Source organism: Phacochoerus africanus, chromosome 3, assembly GCF_016906955.1.
Source record: "Phacochoerus africanus isolate WHEZ1 chromosome 3, ROS_Pafr_v1, whole genome shotgun sequence".
Taxonomy (NCBI): Eukaryota; Metazoa; Chordata; class Mammalia; order Artiodactyla; family Suidae; genus Phacochoerus; species Phacochoerus africanus.
The window spans coordinates 104,688,105-104,707,678 of NC_062546.1; the positions used below are offsets into that span (position 1 = coordinate 104,688,105).

General features: G+C 39.0%; 1 long non-coding RNA gene across 1 annotated transcript in view; it reads left to right on the forward strand.

Annotated features, from left to right (window-relative positions):
• Positions 1-11,833: 11,833 nt before the first annotated feature.
• Positions 11,834-19,574, forward strand: part of LOC125123091 (uncharacterized) — a 43,276-nt gene continuing 35,535 nt past the window's right edge. Inside the window, exons 1-2 of the long non-coding RNA XR_007133975.1 lie at positions 11,834-12,213; positions 12,580-12,748. This is a non-coding gene — a long non-coding RNA (uncharacterized LOC125123091). The remainder of the gene's footprint in view (positions 12,214-12,579; positions 12,749-19,574) is intronic.

A 19,574-nucleotide genomic window follows, 5' to 3' on the forward strand; every position in this document is an offset into this window, starting at 1 on the left:
GCAAAGAAGGAAAGTCTAGGGTGGAAGAGAGTGGAAGGGGTTTGGGTCAAGAGACAGTACATTGCAGTACAGAAATAAAAATAAAGATAACCATGGGGACTTACATTTGTGATATGAAAAATGATGTGTTGGACATCTTAATATCCTTAATGTCATGGCATAATTAGCTGTCTTTTAGCATTTCTTTTACTCCAAATACATGGTTAAATGGATTGCATGTCCAAGAGTGATTGTGGATTAGATATGACAGCAGCCCTGCGTGGATGAGGGGTGGTGGTGAGAAAGCCAGCCAGGGAGCAACTCTAGAGAAAGACAACTAGAATCTGAATATGTTATATTTTAAAACAGCTGTTAAGCAGTAGAACAGATTCAAGCCCATCTCATTTGAAAGCCATGCTATTTCCAGTATGCTCCTCTGTAGTGTTTTTTTCTTCAGATTTTGAAGATGAGATACATATATATCCAATAGTAGTGATTATAGAACAATTAGGCAATGGAGATCAACAGCCCATTTATGGGGAGTCTGAGGCACAGAGGAGAAAAACCTATTCACAAAGGATGTCCTTTGGAGGAAGTATTGGGTTTCAAAAATCTGAAAGTAAACACCACTAATTTAACTCAAACTGTCTCCTTGAGGTTAGAGGGATGTTAGGGCAGGGAGCCAGATAAGCCTTTAGTTATGGTGGAAAGAATATTTTACTTGGTGTCTAAAATTAAGGGTTTGACTTCCAGCTCTTGTCACTAGCTGTGTGGCTTTAGGTCTAGTAATCTCATGTCTTTCAAACTTATCTGAGCTGCAGTTTCCTTATCTATATAATATTTGTTGGATGAATGTGTCATGAAGAATACATTTTCTCATTACAAATACCAAATTTGTAAATTTTGACAAATTGGAGGCTGAGCTAGACAATGATGATTTCATCATCTTGTTCATGTTTACCAGGTTAATCTCTTAGTTTGAACATAATCCTACCCTGATTCACTCTATCCAGAGGAACATCTTTTTCAGTCTGATTCTCAAGGAGTCTCTAGTCTACTGAGAACCTACCTTTCTAGCATAAGAACCTACCCTTTTAGCATAAGTTCCTACTATTTTTCAACATAAATACTCTGGTCCAGCTAAGCTGGTTTATTTGCTACCCATTAAGTGCACCTAAACTTTCATCTCTAACTCTGATTTTCTCATGTGATCATTTTGTAACAGGTACAGATCTCACCCCATCTCAGCTTTCAGGACATTAAATTTGATTACTCTAGATTTAATTTTGTTAAGAGATTTTCTTCAGGCAAAGAGTTAGAGACTTATTCTGTCAAATTCCCCTTTCCTCTCCTCCCAAAATGTTCAAAATTCTTTTTCCTTCTTCCTCCACAAAAAAACATTTAAAAAAAAATCAAGGGTTCTATCTACTTTCCAAAGGAATTCATCTGGTTTGGGTAATCATCTATGCAAGCTAGAATTTTCTAACCTCTCTGTTGTCTACCCAGCATTGGGTCTGTTTGGTTCTCTCTGTTTCAAGCCACTTTTGGAAAAATTAGAACCTCATTCCCACAGGGACCCTGTGCAGCTTTCTCAGGCTCATCAGCCTTAACATTCCAAACACTTTCTGCTCTGGGGTTTTGTTATTTTCCCAGGAAATTCCTATGAGTATAAGCACAAGACCTCTGTTTTCAGATACCTGCCCTTGAAGCAATGAGTGAAAAGGATACTCCCTCCCAGTGTTTACTGACTTTTTGATTTTCACATGCATGTTTCATTTTCTCCAACTTAGAGGAACTTTATCTCGGGGCCAAAGGAGACCAATAGGGATTGGTTCAATGACACTTCCCTATTTTCTCAGACATGTATTGTCTGGGATACAAGCTCTACATTTTCCTCTTAGGGGTAGGATTTGAAACACTCTCTGTTTTTTTTGTGTGTGTTCTATCTTCCCTGGGAAAAAATCTCTGTAAAATGGTTAAGTGTGAGGTTAGAAATGTGGCCTAATATTGGAGTAAGCTAGTCCATGCAACAAACCCTAATGTGAGGATGTCTTTTCCTTGAGGAAGTAGGTGGAAAGGAGTGGGGCTCTAGACCGTGTTGTGTGGTGGAGAAACATGCACTGGGGCCCTCTGGTCCACCAGGTGCCAGGGCTAGGATCACATGCTTTAGTTGCAGCATTAAGAAAATGAATGGGGAAAAAAATTAGATTTTTGGAGTGTTAGCTATTTCTTTTGACTCTCCATAAAGACTGAAAAAAAGAAAGAGAATTAATCCAAAACAGATCAATCTGAAGGCATAGAAGGGGAAAAAGTACATAGCTCTGCTAAAAAGAAAAAAAAAGGTGTATTTTGCTTTCAAACAATCATCTGTAGTGCCTCAAATATCTGTAATTTGAAATCTGGTAGAGTATAAAAGCCAAATACTTAACCCCAAGCTAGAGTCCCTGTGAGCAGAGGTGGAGAGGCAGGATTCATCCAGAAAAGAAAAGGTTGGGCTAGGTACCCCCAGGGGTCTCAGAGGCACATTTTATGAAACACTCTTTGACTCATGAAAGAGAACTCAGTCTCACTCTGAAGATGTGCCTGGGATATAACATGGGGACAAGAGGCAAATTATTAGCACCTCCCTATTAGAGGCGATTTTTCCATTTGCCCAGAGGCAAATTACAGGATGAAGTTAAAGTCTGTTGCATGGACAGCCAGAGGAGATAGACTGTGCACAGATGCCTATTACTACGGAGCATCACTGTAGAACAGAAACTCACAGGTTCTAGGACCTGGGGTCAACTCCGTCTCTGCCTCTGGATGCAAGGCTGTAGAATTTACCAAAAGCAAATAGACCAAAGCTGGCTACATTTTTATGTGCCTTGGATCACCAAAGAAACCTCAAACTTGGGTGAAACCAGTCAGTGATTTCTTCATTCTCCCTCAACCAATCTCCTGAAACCTGAAATCATTCACTGACCTGGGAGGTGGTGCACTGCCTGGAAAGGACGTTGTCCCCAGATATGGCCTATGATGGACAAGGAGGATCTTCCCAGAAAGCAACTTCCAGAGTAGTCACTGTCTGATCAAAAGATTGACTCCATTTCAAGGAAAGGGGAATCCTTCTTCTGGCCAGCAGCATATTGTTTTGTGCTGTGGAATATTGATGAGTATATATTATTTCCCACTCCCTCCTTTATCAAGTGAGAATTTTCATTGGGTTAATGTTATTTCCCCATGATAACATATTTGAAAAATCAGTTATAGATACAGTATCTTTTAGCTGTAGGTCACTGGACCATAGAGAATTTCAGACGGTGCAGTGAAGAGGTTGGCATAACACCAAGAGGCCTTGCATGTGGATCTGAATGCAGCAAATAAAACTGCCTGACATTATCCTTTGGGGAGAATTAAATATTTTCCTATAGTTGCAGGACTTTTTGAAAAGTACATATAAAATTGTGTGTGTGTGTGTGTGTGAGAGAGAGAGAGAGAGAGAGAGAGACAGAGACAGACAGAGACAGACAGAGAGATAGAGAAGCGAGAGGAGATAGAATTGGAGAAACAAAAGAAGCAAGCATTGTGTTGATATGCTGCCCGAACAATCTTTCCATTGCAAATCCCCATGTGTTTTGGGGGTGGAGGGAGACACAAGATTCAGCCTGCTTCTATCTCTAAGCTGTTTTCAAACCTCTTGCCACAAAAGTAAATTCAGGAAATCAACAACTAAGTCAATCAGTGCATAATATTATTCTGGGCAAAGTGATTTCTTGACTTAATTCTGACCAATTGTATATGAGAGTCTTCTGGTTTAGAATGTTCCTCATTCTTCTGGTCAAGCCTGTAGAAGCCATTGTTCTTTCTCCTTTTGGATGGTGTGCTCTAAGCAAATGAAACATCTGGCACTGCTGTAGTTTTCTTGCCACTATGAGGGAAGACCACCGTAGGATGAAACTGTGACGGTGGAAGGTGAAACACTGAGAAGAAAAGAGAAAGTGCTTTTTTTTTTTTTAATTATTTATTATTATTTTTTTCCCACTGTACAGCAAGGGGGTCAGGTTATCCTTACATGTATACATTACAATTACATTTTTCCCCCAGCCTTTCTTCTGTTGCAACATGAAAGTGCTTTTGATTCTATCATTAAGCCATTGTAGCACTGAAGTCTGGCAACCTTCCACTTACATGATACAATCAGTTTTACTGTTTAAACGAAGTTAAGTTTTTGTGTTATTTGTAGCAGGAAAATTAACAGGTGTGATAATGGTTATTACTATTAATAAATAATGAATAAAACAGCTTTTATAATTTCTAAGGTGTTATAATTGCTATTATTAATAAATAATAAATAATATAATTTAGCTTTTCATCTGTTTCTTCTTTTTCACCTAACTAAAGGGTACATTCTTTGAAAGCAGAAGCTATGTCTTATATTACTGTTTCTAGCATAGCACCTCACACATAATAATGGCTTACGAATAGCTTTTAACTGGATCATCAAGGTGTCTGACATGACTGGGTGGTTTGGCCACTGATACAGCATTTAGATGTTTCCGAATTCTTATAAAAACAATAGTACTGAAAATAAACCTTTATTGAAATCAAAGAGTGGTTTATACTTGATGCTAAAGCTGATGTTTTTCAAATCATGTTTCCTGGCCAGTTCTTTAGGGTGATCTATTTCTTTCTAGTCACTGTCTGCAGAGAGCCAGCTCTCTCAAAGTCTGACTCAGTACCCTACTGAATCTCTGCAATGATGAATAGTCATAGATTGACAGTGAATACACTACCTAACCTGGGCAATGAAATCAGTCTTTGAAGATAAAGGTTATTTTTAATTTTAAATGTTTCTTTAAAAGTATCTGAGGATTCATACAGTTTCCTTCTCCAATTGCAGAGCATGAAAAAAAGGTATTCTGTGGTCAAATTAACCATTGCAAGAAAAACCCCAAATATTTAGGAAATTTTCTCTGTGTGTAAATATTGATCTCAGATTGTTTTGCTTCCTCTAATGAAGCAAGAGCATTATTTATAGGGTCATGGCCCAATTACGGACCATTTCATTTGCTCAGCTCAACCTCATAACTGCTCACCAGAAATCCCTGAAGTAAAATTTATCATTATTTTTGTCAAGTTGTTTGAAAAGTCAATGTTAAATAAAATAGTTTCATCATATCTTGCAGCTTGTACATTTTTTTGGCCCTAAAATACAAAGACTATAGCAGAGATCCAGCCAAATGTCTCATATGAAGCTTTAAAATAATGTATTTTTTGAGGTAATCAAATCTCTTATAAATAAAGTCATATTGGATGGAAATATAGGGATTATTATTACTTTATAAAATTATGGAGTCTAAAGGTAGCCAGTTTTTCTTAAACTCTTTCAAGGTTATTTTGTCTTTCCTATTTTTAGTGTACAGTTTCATGGGGTGTTACCATCTGTTATAATTCAATGCTGGATCATTGTAGAGGTTTTTAATATCACCTGTTTTCTGCTGTTTTTCATGAATCCCTTGTTAATTTTCTAGACATTTGACTCCTCAGTCTAGAAGCCCTTGTCTTATCATTTGTGTAGCTGAAGGGCACCAAAAGAAAGCATGAAAGAACTCCATTTTTAGTTTTACTATTTCTTTTGTTTATTTTTAATATCTGAATATTAGTGACTTTCCTACAAAGTTCATAAACGACCACAGTTTACTAACATCATAACAAAATGTTTTTAAAACAAAACATTTTAATAAATTCCTCTCTGAAACTTCTGGTCCAGGTATTTCAAGCCAATTGTAGTTTGCTTTTTTTTTTAATATAAAGGACTCTGTACCATTGCCTTTTACTACCATAGAGATATGATCAACAATGAAATACTGATTTTTCCCAAGATATGATCTCTCTGAGCACATTATTCCATTGTTTTCTTCTGTTCCCCCCACTTGTTCTTATTTTCCACTTATAGAAACACATGGAACCTACTCCAGAAGCCTATAGTTTAAAAAGGTATAATATGAGAGTCTCTAGTTCCATCCATGTTGCTGCAAATGGCATTATTTGGTTCTTTTTTATGGCTGAGTACTATTCCATTGTGTATGTATACCACATCTTCCTAATCCAATCATCTGTCGATGGACATTTGGGTTGTTTTCATGTCTTGGCTATTGTGAATAGTGCTGCAGTGAACATGCGGGTGCATGTGTCTTTTTCAAGGAAAGTTTTGTCCAGATATATGCCCAAGAGCGGGATTACTGCATCATATGGTAGTTCTATGGATAGATTTCTAAGGTACCTCCAAGGGAGAAGGAGTTGGATGGATGGGGTGCTTGGGGTTAGTGGATGAAGACTATTTCCTTTGGAATGGATTAGCAATGAGATCCTGCTGTGTAGCACTGGGAATTATGTCTGGTCACTTATGATGGAGCATGATAATGTGAGAAAAAAGAATTTATAGATGTATGTGTAACTGGGTCACATGCTATACAATAGAAAATTGACAGAACACTGTAAACCAGCTATAATGGAAAAAAATTAAAATCACTATATATTTTAAAAATGTATAATATTATATGACTCACTTTATTTTTTAATTTTTTTATATGAGTTACTTTAAAAAGTTGAAAACAGCTTGCTTGAGAAAGCAAGGAAGGCAGAGTGATACTGTGAATGGAACTGAGCTATGAGTCCAGAAAACTAGATGATCAATTTTTCAATAATGGTCGTGACATTAAACAAGTATGTCGTAGCCACTATTCTTTCTACTTTTGCTAAATTCTAGAATTAATTCACCAAGCGCTGCACCAACTGTTATGACTACACACAAGGCTGAAAGACAGATGATGTGTGTGGCTACCTGGGTTACATCCTCACGGAGACCCATTAGTACAAAGACACTTACATGGGGTCAGTGCTGCATACAGGGAGCCCAAGGGCCTGCAAGAAATCATGATAAGCCCTTACCACTGTCCATCTTAGGAGTCAAGGAAGGCTTTTCTTAGGGAAAGACATCCTATAATTTGAAATTGAATAATTAGTATGAATTTTGTCAGGTAAACAGAGGCAGAGAAGGAGTCCTCCAAAAGCAAGAAATACAGGTGGGGAACTAAATGACATTCATTATGGATGTGTCACAGAGCAGGTGTCTGGCACAAGGTCAAGGGAGCAAGGAAGCAAGGGAGCAAGGGAGCAGGGGGCTGAATGCGTATGATAAGACTGGATAAATACAGGATAGCAGGGGTTGGATGCATATGGTAAGACTGGGTAAGTAAGCATAAGCAAGAGGTGTCTCTTCGAAAGAGAGGGGAAATTGATTAGGGAAATGCAGAGGGATTCTGGGTCAGTGCTGAGGGAACTGTCAGGTCAGAGAAAGTGAAAATGGTGCGCACCATTCTTGATCGTTTGTATCAAGTGTAAACATCACATCCAAGAAAGCATATAATGTTTTCTTGTCTCTATAGCAATCTTTTTTTCTGTTTGGTTTACAAGTATAGGAAAGAGTCAGAAACAACCATTAAAAACCAACAACAAATGAAGTACAAGATCCTTGAGACAAATAACTCAACTTTGTCACCTTTGTCCTTAAATTTTGGTACTAAATTTTCCCCTCTTGCAAAAACAATGAGGTTTGTGCAAACCATGATAATTTAGGAGTTCTTGGAATCATAGACTTGTAGAACTGAAAAGATAATGAGCAGATAGTTTAAATTGGGTATTTTTAGGTGCCTATTTTTTCTCGGTATTAAAACTGTCATATGTTAATGATATGTTTTGGCTTCATAAAAAAGGGGGAGAAAAAGAAACTATTCACCCTCTTCCAATATCATTTTGGAATATCATTCTAGAATATGTCTTTAACAAAATTGACATGCTTGTGCTTTACATATAAGCTTCTAAATTTCTTTTTCTTAATGTTATGTCATACTTAGGTTTCCATGGTATTACGAATTCTTTATAATATCTTAATGACTGTATAATATACCATAAAGTGTGTGTATGTATGTATGTATGTATATATGTTAGCCATTTTCCTAAAGATATATACATTTTTAGTTTGTATTATTTAACAGGTTGATTTATTTAATAAGTAATTCATGTTAAACATTGTGCCAAGTGCTATATATACAGTGACTGATAAGAAACAAAAGTTGGTTTTAGGGAGTTTGCCATTTTCTTGTCAAAAAGCCCTTTTCATATTTAGGATTAGTCCCTTAGGATCGATTTCCTAATGTGAAAAGAAAAATAAAAGTATGGACACAGTAAAGGCTCTTGATTTTGTAAAAGTGTCTACCAATTCACAGTCTTTTCAAAAATATATGAAAGAAATTTATTTATCATCCTTTAATCCAGACCCTTTTTGTTATAACTGACATAAAGCTAACCCAAACTGGAATAAGTGAAAAAAGCAAAGTGGTGATGGTGGGATGGGGACATTGATATAAACTGGAGTAACTGAATAATAATTGGATAATGTTGGCTTGGAGTGTTAAGAGATTCAAGGGCTCAAACAAGGGCATCTGGGCTCATTACCTCTCCGTTTCACAGCCCGGTTTTTTTTTTTAATTGTTTGTTTGTTTTCTGTTATGCCTTCATTCAGGCAGGCTCTGTTCATTTGGGAATTCAGATATTATTCCAAGTTTCTTCCTCCTCATTTCAATTCTAGCAATAAGAGAGCTATTTGTACGTTTCAGTGCTTTTACCAAATGTCCCACAATTGCCTTTCATTGGCTTGGCTTGGTCCTTGTTAATCTTGGAACAGATCCCTGTGCCATAAAATGATATATGCTGATTGGCAAAGCCTGGATATCACACATCCCTCAAAAGATGTGACAGTGCATCTGAGAGGGGTTGTTTCACAGTGCAGACGAGGCTGCCCTCATCAGAAGAAGGTAGGGTGGGTACTGGGAGTGCAAACATGATATCCATGGAAATTACAATATCATGCGTTAAGCAGATGAAAAAACCAAACAGAGGAGATAGAATAACTCAATGTCATCCTGTTAGTTAGGTACAGAACTGACAATAGGGTCCAAATATATGTGCTCAGACTTCAGTGGTATTTGGATGATGCTATGTTTCCTCTTTTCATTATCAACAAATAATTGGGTACCTGTCCTATATAAGGTTCTGGCTCTTTAAAGCAACTTAAAATTTAGTTGGAAAAGACAATAAGCTATCTTCTACATGAGCAAAATAAATAGATAAAGGTAAAGCCAAGAGAAGTATAGGGAAGCCTTACAGCTGAGATAGCAGAATGGGGCAAACCAAAAATTATACTCTTTGTTGTGATGAGCAGAATTTTTGTGGAGGAGGCCCTATCCTGCCTCAAAAAACAAGCCAAGCCAAAACAAAACAAAACAAAACAAAATCATTTCTCTGAAAAGGTCTCAGTCCCCTTTCCCCCATCATAACAAGTGTATAGCCCTACTAGTCATGCGTGTACTGTGTCACTTGGGACACTGAGCTCAGGCTACTTTATGGACTGAATGTTTGCACACACACACCCCTAAATTCATATGTGGAACTGTAAATCCCCAGTGTGTTGGGATTTGGAGGTGGGGCCTTTGGGGAGTAATTAGATCATGAGAGTAGGGCTCTCATGAATGGGATCAGTGCCTTTATAAGAAGAGACATAATACGGATAATCTCTCTCACCACCACGAGAGGACACAGCAAGGTGACAGCCATCTGCAAGGCAGGGGGAGATGGACCATAACCTCACCATGCTGGCACTGTGATCTTGGACTTCCAGCCTCCAGACCTGTGGGAAACAAATTACTATGTTTAAGCCACCCAGTTAATGATATTCTGTTCTAGCAGCCTAGGCAGATGAAGACAGGTGGATTTGGTCAAGAGTGGACACTTGATCCAAACTGAGCCAGTAGGAACCTGGCTAAGTTGAGAAAGTTCTGTAATCTCAGAAAGAAACCAAAACTCCCCTGAGGGCTGACCCTGTGCACAGTTAAATGTTCAGAAAGGAAGCAGGGTCAAGAGATTACCCAGCCCTGAAGAGATTCCTGGATTTCCATTGACTTCTCAGTTTGCAGTTCTGGCTCTTGTGAGGCACAGCCATAGTTCTGGGCAGTCAGTGCATCACATCAATTCCCAACCTTTATTTGTTCAACTCAGCTTCTAATATTTGTTTCCAAAAAAAAAATATTGGCTATGACTTTGGCCTCACACTCATCTTTCTTTCTTTTGGCCTCATACTCATCTTTCAATTCAACTCATGAGTTGAATTCTAATATCTCCTTATTTTATTTCACTCATTTCAAAATCTTAGTGCAAATCGTGTTTCTAAGAGGTTTTGTTCATGTAGATCTTTTTTGCTTTCATTTTTCCATAAGCTCCAAGCAATTTATAGTAAAAATAATTTTGTTTACATTGTGGGCTTTTTAAGTTTCAGGCAATATGTCCTAAGAGAAGGAAACATTTTTTCAAGTTTGTTAAATTTTTGCCTAACTTCCTAAAAGAAGATGTAGTTTATTGTTCATAAATAGTAATGGACAATTCTATTTAGAAGGAATTTTGCATAATTATTTTACATAAACATTCTTCCAGTAACATAAATATCCATAATTAGTTAAATACTCTTCTTATATATGAAACTACCCCATACAACCACACAAATACTACCTTTCCCACAGAAAATCCCTGAGTAGTGATGAATTGCTCAACAAGAGGCAGGTCCCTTGTTAGAAGCGCAGTCTGTATGTGGTGCACGTGCATCTAGGGAAAATCACATTCAGTATCTCCATACTCTTTCCACCAAACTTTGTTTAAAAGTCCAGTAGATTTAAATAAATATGAATGATAGCTGTGGTAAACAAACAAAAAATATAAGAAGTGGCATTTTCCACAGAACTAGAACAAAAAATTTTAAAATTTGTATGGAAACAAAAAAGACCCCAAATAGCCAAAGCAATCCTGAGAAAGAAAATGCAGCTGGAGAAATCAGTCTCCCTGACTTCAGACTCTTCTACAAAGCTATATTCATCAAAACAGTTTGGTACTGGCATAAAAACAGAAATATATATAAATGGAACAGGATAGAAAGCCTAGAAATAAACCCATACACTTCTGGTTAACTAATCTATGACAAAGGCGGCAAGAATATACAATGGAGAAAAGAAAGCCTCTTCAATAAATGGAGCTGGGAAAACTGGACAGCTATGAAAAGGAATGAAATTAGAATACTCTCTAACACCATACACAAAAGTAAATTCGAAATGGTTTAAAGACCTAAATATAAGACCACAGTCACAGCAACGTGGGATCTGAGCCACATATGTGACCTACACCACAGTTAATGACAATGCTGGATCCTTAACCTACTGAGTGAGGCCAGGGATCAAACTTGCATTCTCATGGATACTAGTTGGGTTCATTACTGCTGAGCCACGATGGGAACTCCCAGTATGTCTTTTAGAGAGTTTGTTCTCAGAGGAGTGTAGAGGAAATACTGGAATGGGAAAGACCTCAGACCAGAGGGACTGGAGACTGGGTATGAGTTTATAGACATACAAACCCAGGATAATGCCTGTTGCAGCCTAAGCAGGCTGGCTGGGAGGGTGGGTGAGTGCCTGCATTTGTCAGGGACTGTGTTGTGCTTTTGGACCCTCAGTGCCAGCCCTCTGAGCAGTCAGCCTAAATGGTGCCACATGCTATCCTGTGTCCCTACCTGTTTCACAAACAGGAAAATATGGCTTGAGGACCCAGACAAGTCAGGTTCCCACTTTTTTGTGAGTTGCCCAACTGAGAAATAGATTTGTGACAATTTCCTGTCCCCCATCTTTTTCACTAAAAGAAACATGGCTTGTTTAGAGAGGCCAAGTACCCACAAAGCTTCTCACAGATTTCCTTGCAAACAGTGTGGCCCCATGATATGTTCTGGCCAATAAGAGGGCATTCTACTTGGGCAGGCAAAAAGAGAAAAGGAAGCAGAATAAGAAGCATTCAGCTTTGTGTCCTTTGCTCTTGACCCTCTTTTCTGTCTGTAAATAACACAGGCTGCCCGGAGGTGGAGCAGCTGCCTTACAACCATGGAAATGGAGGAGGAGGAAAGAAAAAAAGGGAAACTAAGTCCTTGGTGACTTCATGGAGCTGCCTCTCGCTAACCTTCTCTTTCTCCTTCCAGGACTGCTGATACGTGACAAAAATCAACCTGTGTGTGATTAAAGCCCTGTGGTGGGTTTCTTCTGCATTCACCTGAAAACAGTCATGACTAAACCAGCCGTTTTCTTTGTCATTGGACAGAGCCTTCTGGTATTCTTTTTTATTTTCCTTTCCTTTCCTTTTTTTTTTTTTTTTTTTATCTTTTTAGGGCCACACCAAAGGCATATGGAGCTTCCCAGGCTAGGGGTCGAATCAGAGCTGTAGCTGCTGACCTACACCACAGCCACAGCAACATGGGATCTGAGCCACATCTATGGCCTACACCAGAGCTCATGGCAACACCGGATCCTTAACCCTCTGGGCAAGGCCAGAATTCGAACCCATGTCCTCATGGATACCAGTCAGGTTCGTTAACCCCTGAGCCACAATGGGAACTCCCTATTTTCCTTTTCTATTGAAGTAGTAAAACAGAAGATCTTTAAGTGAACACATGAGCTTTCCACCTCAATTTTTCAGGCGCTGTTTTGTGATGGAAACATTCAGGAACATCTTCAAGGTCTCCGATGAAGCTGTGATAATCTTTCACCAAAAGAGACTGTGGAAATATTGCTTCCTTTCAGAGCTGTGGCCATTTACAATTTTCCCAGTCACAAAGGGAGAATCAAAGCAAATTTGATTTATTCAGGTAAATAAATTCATTTTCACAACATAATAGTAAAGAAAAAAAAAGAAGATAAGGTTTAACTCATTCATGAAACCTGACCTGTTTTTCAGTCGTGTAGATATGCTGTCTGTTTCAGAGACCTTGTCTTATCTTTGGAAGGTTACAAACCCCGCATGAAACCTCTGGCCCCTCGCCTACCTAATCCTGGTATGAAACGGTGTGCTGTTCATGCACTCATGTAGTTCTTTCACTAAACACTTCCTAAGTGCCTGTTCGAATTACTTGCATTGTACTGGCTATTAGAAATCAAAGCCCCCATTCCTGACTTCAAGAGGCTCATTATACCAGGAAGCAGGGAGACACTTAACAAGCCGATTGTGACACAAGCCCCTCTGTAGTGCAGCTGGACAGGGAGCAGGGGTGAGCTGTTCTCATTGGAGATGAACCAAGTGTCCAGAGAGGATGCAGTGCTTCCGTGAGTCTTAAATCTGCAGCATATTTGCCAGGGAAAGGGGAGGAGTGTGGATGTCAGGCACAAAAAGCAGGCTCCTCAAATCACATAGTCAGAAATGGCCTATGGCACATGAGGCTACAAAAATTATAAAAGGAAGGTTTCAGGAGCTGAGGCTGCTTGGAAGGACATGAGGAACTTGGGCATGAAGGAAACTGTGATGTGATCAAATCTAAATCTGGGTGTTAGGAGGATCATTCCAAAATCACTGATGTGGATAGTCATGAGGTCCCTCACTGGACAAAGAGAAATGATCTATTTTTGGCACCCAAGTTTGAGATCATGAGATTAATAAACTTCCAAGAGTGAAGTTTTGTGTCAGGATGAGAAAGCAGATATTAAAATAGGAAGAATATAAATGGTGTGAAGCTAATGATGGGAAGCAGGAGATCAGAGAAAGTCAGTTCCAGAGAAAATTCCCAAATTTCCTTCTCTTCTCTGAAATAGGAACTAGAGAGAAAGGAATAGGTTGGAGGAGAAAGGTTTCAATATGGTTTTAGAGATCAGGCAGCAGAGTGGTCTAATGGAAAGGTACATTTAGGAGATTGAATTGAGTTCAAACCCCAGCTCTGCAATGCAGGAGGTCTGTAGTCTGGGTCTCCCATTAACCTCCTGAGCTATGATTCCATCTGTAAAATGAGAATCATAATTCCTTCCTTGCAGAATTACTTTTTCCAAAACTTCATGGAAGAGTCTAACCATTTCTTTCTCCACCATGGCTGTTATTATTTCTTTGACAGTGAAGTGCCTACATGAAATCCAGGTGAAATTCTTCAGTGGTTGTTGGAAAGCAGAGATATATCAGTGCTTGTGTGTTTGTGCGCCATCAGCAGCAAATAAATGTTTATTAAATTTAAGTAAATCTCACACTATGAGAGATGTGGTGAAGAGAAAGAGAGGATGGATGTCTTTCTTCAGGGAGGAAGGAAACATCTATTTATAAATTGCTTTGTGCTGGGCAAATTCATATGCTTTTTCTCATTTCAATCTTAAACCCAGTGCTTTTGTCTCAAATTTAACTAAGAAAACTGAAATTCAAGAATAGGAAGTGGCTTTCCCAAGGTCATACAGCCAGTGGTCCTTGGGAATTGAGTCCTTTTTGACAACAAAACCAAGCTGATGTCACCATACCAGTGTGTGCATTTTTCTTCTTCTCGATTTTTCCTTTTCCCACTTGCCGCCAATTTTTGATGGGGAAAGTCACACGCTCAAACAATGGTTTGTCATGCATGTGGCTTAATGGTACAGGGAAAGGTCAAAACACAGGCCTGTGACAGAGCTCATGAGCACCAGCACTCTCATCATAGGCACTGTTGCAAGTGCAAGCAATTTGTAGAAGGCCTAGGGAGAGTGTAGTGTTTTGTCCTGGGAAATAAATCAAATCAGATTTTTTTAAAACATGGTGGTTCCTTCCTACATAATAAATGCCCTGCAGGTGGGATGTATCTTCATCCCACGTAGGAGATTCTGTCTCAGATGCCTTTGGTCTTGTGCTGTTGCAAGAGCAGAAAGAGCAAGCCCGGCACTCTGCCTTCTGCCGAGTGAGCTTCCTGATGCAGGGGAGCCATTTATCAAGTGTGCTTTTGTTCTAACACTATGATGTGTAATTTCTTTATTCTCACATTTTTACTTGTGTGATATCACAGAGTGGTAAGTGGCAGCAACCTGTAACCTTCCTTTAAAGATACAGAAACAAAGATGGACATGCAAATATTCAGGCCTCAAAGCCAGGCATTCTGACTTTGCCCAAACAGTCTCTGAGTGAGCCCTTGTCAGCGACTCCAGTGCATGCAATTCACTTGGGGGTTTGTACCAAACAAGCCTGTCGCCAGTGACTCTGACTCCAGTCTGGGGCAAAGGCCCTGAATTTGCATCTTTTAACAAATAAACACATATGCTGAGACAGGTCTACCACAGACCACGTTTTGACAAACAGTGACCTACAGTCCTCTCAGAGCTCCCAGAGTTTTACAGAAAGCTGATTTTCCAGGAACTTGAGTTTGTAATTTCTTTCCTCCTGTATCACGCTAAGCCACGTAGGCAGCCTCTTGAGTCTGTCTCTCCATCTATGAATGCTAAGTGCTTCCCACACAAAATCTGACCCTTTGTTACTTCTCTGAGTTTATGAACAAAAACGTATAGCACTTGTATGTTGTATTTCGTTTATAATGCATGTCTCAGAGGCCTCATTATTTTTAATCATAACCAAAAATTAGCAAACGGCCATACAGGTTCCCTTGTCCAGAGGGCATGCGTCAGAAAACAAGTCTTGAGGACTGAGTAACAGCTGGTGAGGGCAAGACCTCACTTAAGCCTGATTCTTCTGACTTCAGATCCAATTCTCACGTTGCTACATACTCTGTCACCAGAAGCTTTTCTCAAAATTCTTAGGCCATATGTTTTTAACTAAGAAGTAAAGGCATGCTGAGTTCTCTCAGTGCCCCGCAAAGCTTTGGTCAAACTCAAGGGAAAACTCTGGAATGTTTTCTCTGTTCTTCACAGTAAAGGTCCCTCACTTCTATAGAATGTTCTGCAGATATTACCGGGTTTAGCGCTTGCGCATCTGGTGACCCACACTTTGACCGAAATATAACTGCTGCTCTAATTCCAATCAATCTCAGCCCAAGACATATCTTGAACATGGGCTCCCATGACAGGCTAAGTTTAAGAGTTTTCCTGGCTAGAAACATACTTGTTTTTAATTTGATATAGAGTCTTAGAGATTACATTTGACCCAAACACCCAAAGAGCCTCTTTTCCCTGCCTTTAAATCACAAAAATGTAGAGATTATCTCTATATGATTTATACTAAAAGTAAATTAAGTTTGGAGGTGGTTTTACAGATAGGGAAGCATTTATTCACAATTTGACTCTTATAGTCTATGTGTTAAGAAAGCACATTCACCAGCCCTTTTAAACATCTGTATCTCTGAATCCTGAAGTAAGAGAATCTGTTAAGAAATGTTAATATAAAAGGTGAGGTGGCTTTAAGAATTTTAAGGTCCCAAGCTTGTTTTTGCACAACTGAAGTAGAAAATCAAGGAAGGCTTTAAAAGAAAAGGGAAATTCAGCTATAATAAAAATAAGCAAATTAAATAAACTAAATATAACTTCTCTATTTGAAGAAAAAAGTCTTCCCTTAGGGTATCAGATTTTTTTTTTATAAAAATGTAGATAGAAAGTTGAACTTGAAAGTTACTAAGTCCAACCAAGGAAAGAAACTATCCAAGTAAAAAAAAAAAATTACACTGTATCACTAGATTTTTCAGGTCAAAATTTGGGTCAAAATGCAATTGCAGTCAGCCTTCTATTCTCTGAGCTGTCTAAAATAAATTCAAAATGCCTTAAAACTCCACAATGCAGATCAGCAGAAAAATAAGACGTGGAGAGATGGAAGGCATTTTCTAAAAATTTGGTCCTCAAATCATAGTATAAAATTTGTAATAAGATAGTTGCCTCTCTTAGGAGTGATTAAATAAAATTTGCACAAACATACACAGCCACTTACTCAAAACACACTGTCTACAGGCCTGATGAATGGATAAATCTATTTAAAAAGGAGCTGCATTGGACATACATCTGACATAATTGCACCACAGCTTTCAATTCAATAAATTTCTAATAGCCAAAACAAAACAAAAGCACTCTGCTCAGCTAAATTCCATGTACTCATAATGCTTGATCCAAGAATACCTTTATACACTCTGACTTCAAATTACGTAATCTCTAACATAATACAAACTTGGTTATTTATTTCTATTTAATTAATGTTAAAGTTAGTTAAAAAAAAAAACTCTCAGGAAATCCCACATCAACTGTCAACATTAACAACACATATTTAATTGTACTTCCTTCTCCAATAAAACACCTCTTCCAGAAAATATCATTCTAGCTCTTTTCTTCAAAGACAAGGATAAATGCCTATGGTGGTTTTGCTTATTCTTTTTCTGGTGTTCGACCTTGTCCACTTTCTTTGTTTTTCTTTTTCCTTTTTTGTCTTTTTAGGGTCTTCCACAGCATATGGAAGTTTCCGGGCTAAGGGACTATGGAAATTCCCAGGCTACAGGTTGAATTGGAGCTGCAGCTGCTGGCCTACACCACAGCCACAGCAACGTGGGATCCAAGCCATGCCTGCAACCTACACCACAACTCATGGCAACGTCAGATCCTTAACCCACTGAGCAAGGCCAGGGATAGAACCTGCATCCTCATGCATGCTAGTCAGTTTCACTAACTGCTGAGTCACGATGGGAACTCCAACCTTGTCCATTTTCTATCATCACTCTTTACTTTTTTCTGTGCCAAGGGAGGCTAAACCCTGTATTGGGCATGAACCAGACTCCATTACTGGCTACTTCCAGTTGGCATACTCAGCAGGAGGCACTGTGGTGGAGACCAGAATGCAGGAATGGCTGTTCCCTCCCTGCTTTGTCACCTCCCTGCCTCTGGCTCCTACTGCGTGGCTCCAGTTTTGGATGGATTCTAAAAAAATAATTCTTCCACTTCTCCCTTTGACCCTGGAGTCATAAAAGCTTCCACTGTCTGTTACTTCAAAATAGCCCTCCCCCTACATGGTAAGGAGACAGTGTGAGAATTCTGCAAGGTGCTAAGTATATCTGTTCTGACTCTGCATTCAGAAACTTGGTAAGACCCATGTGTGTTTCCTTGGGCTCACAGAACCCACTATGAGATAACTTCTGCCCAAACTCTACCTGCCACCTGACGTCTAAAGTCACCAGGCTCTTCCCTAATCCTTACAACCATTGGATCCTGGTGATGCATTAAGTCATCAGGGATTAAGATAAACTCAGAGCCAGTGTTGGGAAACTCCTAGGGCATCTGGATATTTACTATTTCCTCATTCACAGTTACTGTGGTCAATGACTCTTGTCCCTCTAGTGAAGCACAGAAGAAAATGTAAGCATATGTTTGAGGTGTGGGGGAAAGCCCTCAATAGTTTATCCCTTCATCAGTGGACTCTTAAGTCCATGAACTGGCTCAGTTCTAAGAAGTAAGTGAAAGATTTGAATTACTACTATGGCAGTCCTGGTATTTTCTGACCACCATGCTGGAGTCTTTGCAAATGATTTAGCTTAAGCGATACCCTTTTAGGCTGCCTACCTGGTATTATTTGATCCAGCAAATCATAAGCTGAGCACAGGCATCAGTATTTCATTGCTGAATGTCCTAAGCAGGTGCAGAAAATATGAAAGAATTGCAGGAGCAAGTGTGCCAGATCCACACTTGCTGTTTTGTGGTCTTCCTCAGCTTACATCTGTGACTTAGTGGGACAGCCACCTAACCAGTACAACTAGTTATCCAGAGAGGGGAAAGTTCAGGCATAGTTTTTGTTTGTTTGTTTGCTTATTTTTTGGTTCATCGGCATAACTTGTGGTTGGGTAGAAGTGGATTTATTGTGTTATAGCCCACTCAAAAATGCCCTTGATAGATGGCTGTGAAATAAGATTTTCCCAGTAGTGATGATCATGGGAACATATCTGGTGGTCCACATCGTTTTGTAGAAAGGGAATTTGACGTATGAATTTATACTGAATAATGAATATTGGATAAGGATTTGGCCAGGTGAAAGAATAAGCTTAGCGACAAAGTGATCTTTTGAAGGAGTCATTGTTTCTGTCTTGTGGAGTGGGCACAAGGTGCATAGATATCTTTGTGGTATGGAAATGCCCACAAGGACATCTTCTGCAGAGGATGCTCTCAGCATCAGATGAGCAAGAGACACTCATTTTCTAGATATTGGGTAACCTCACTAGAACCAGAACCATGATGCTCAATGAAGGTTATAAATAGGCTCAATAGCATAAAATTTCCCTCTTCAAGGCTGATATGGATACAGAGACTGCTGATATTTAGTGGCCTATCTACCAACTGTGAGTATCACCATAGAACTTCCAGCCTGGTGCTGATTTTGAAGTGATCAGGAGAGGCAAGTTACTATCCAGCCAAGTGGCAAGTTCATTACTCCGGATCCTTCCTGCTATGAAGTGCAGTAATTTATCCTTATGGAAAAGATGCCTATCATTGATAGAGATGTGCCTTCCTGGTCTGCACAGCTTCTGCTTGCATCATGATCCCTTTTAAAAATTCTTCATTGTTGTATCCTGTGCAACATTATTTTAAGAAATTAACAAATTTTTTGCTTCCTGCCCTACACCTTTGGGCACACAACCCTTCTGCAAGGCATAAAACCATAGTTCCATTAATGTAGAAGCTAAATCTGCTTTTCAAACACTTAAAACTCCTCTTATTACTGAACAGATGGGCAGAAATTGACTTGTATTAATAAGAGGAAGTTGGTTGCTGCTTTACAAAGTG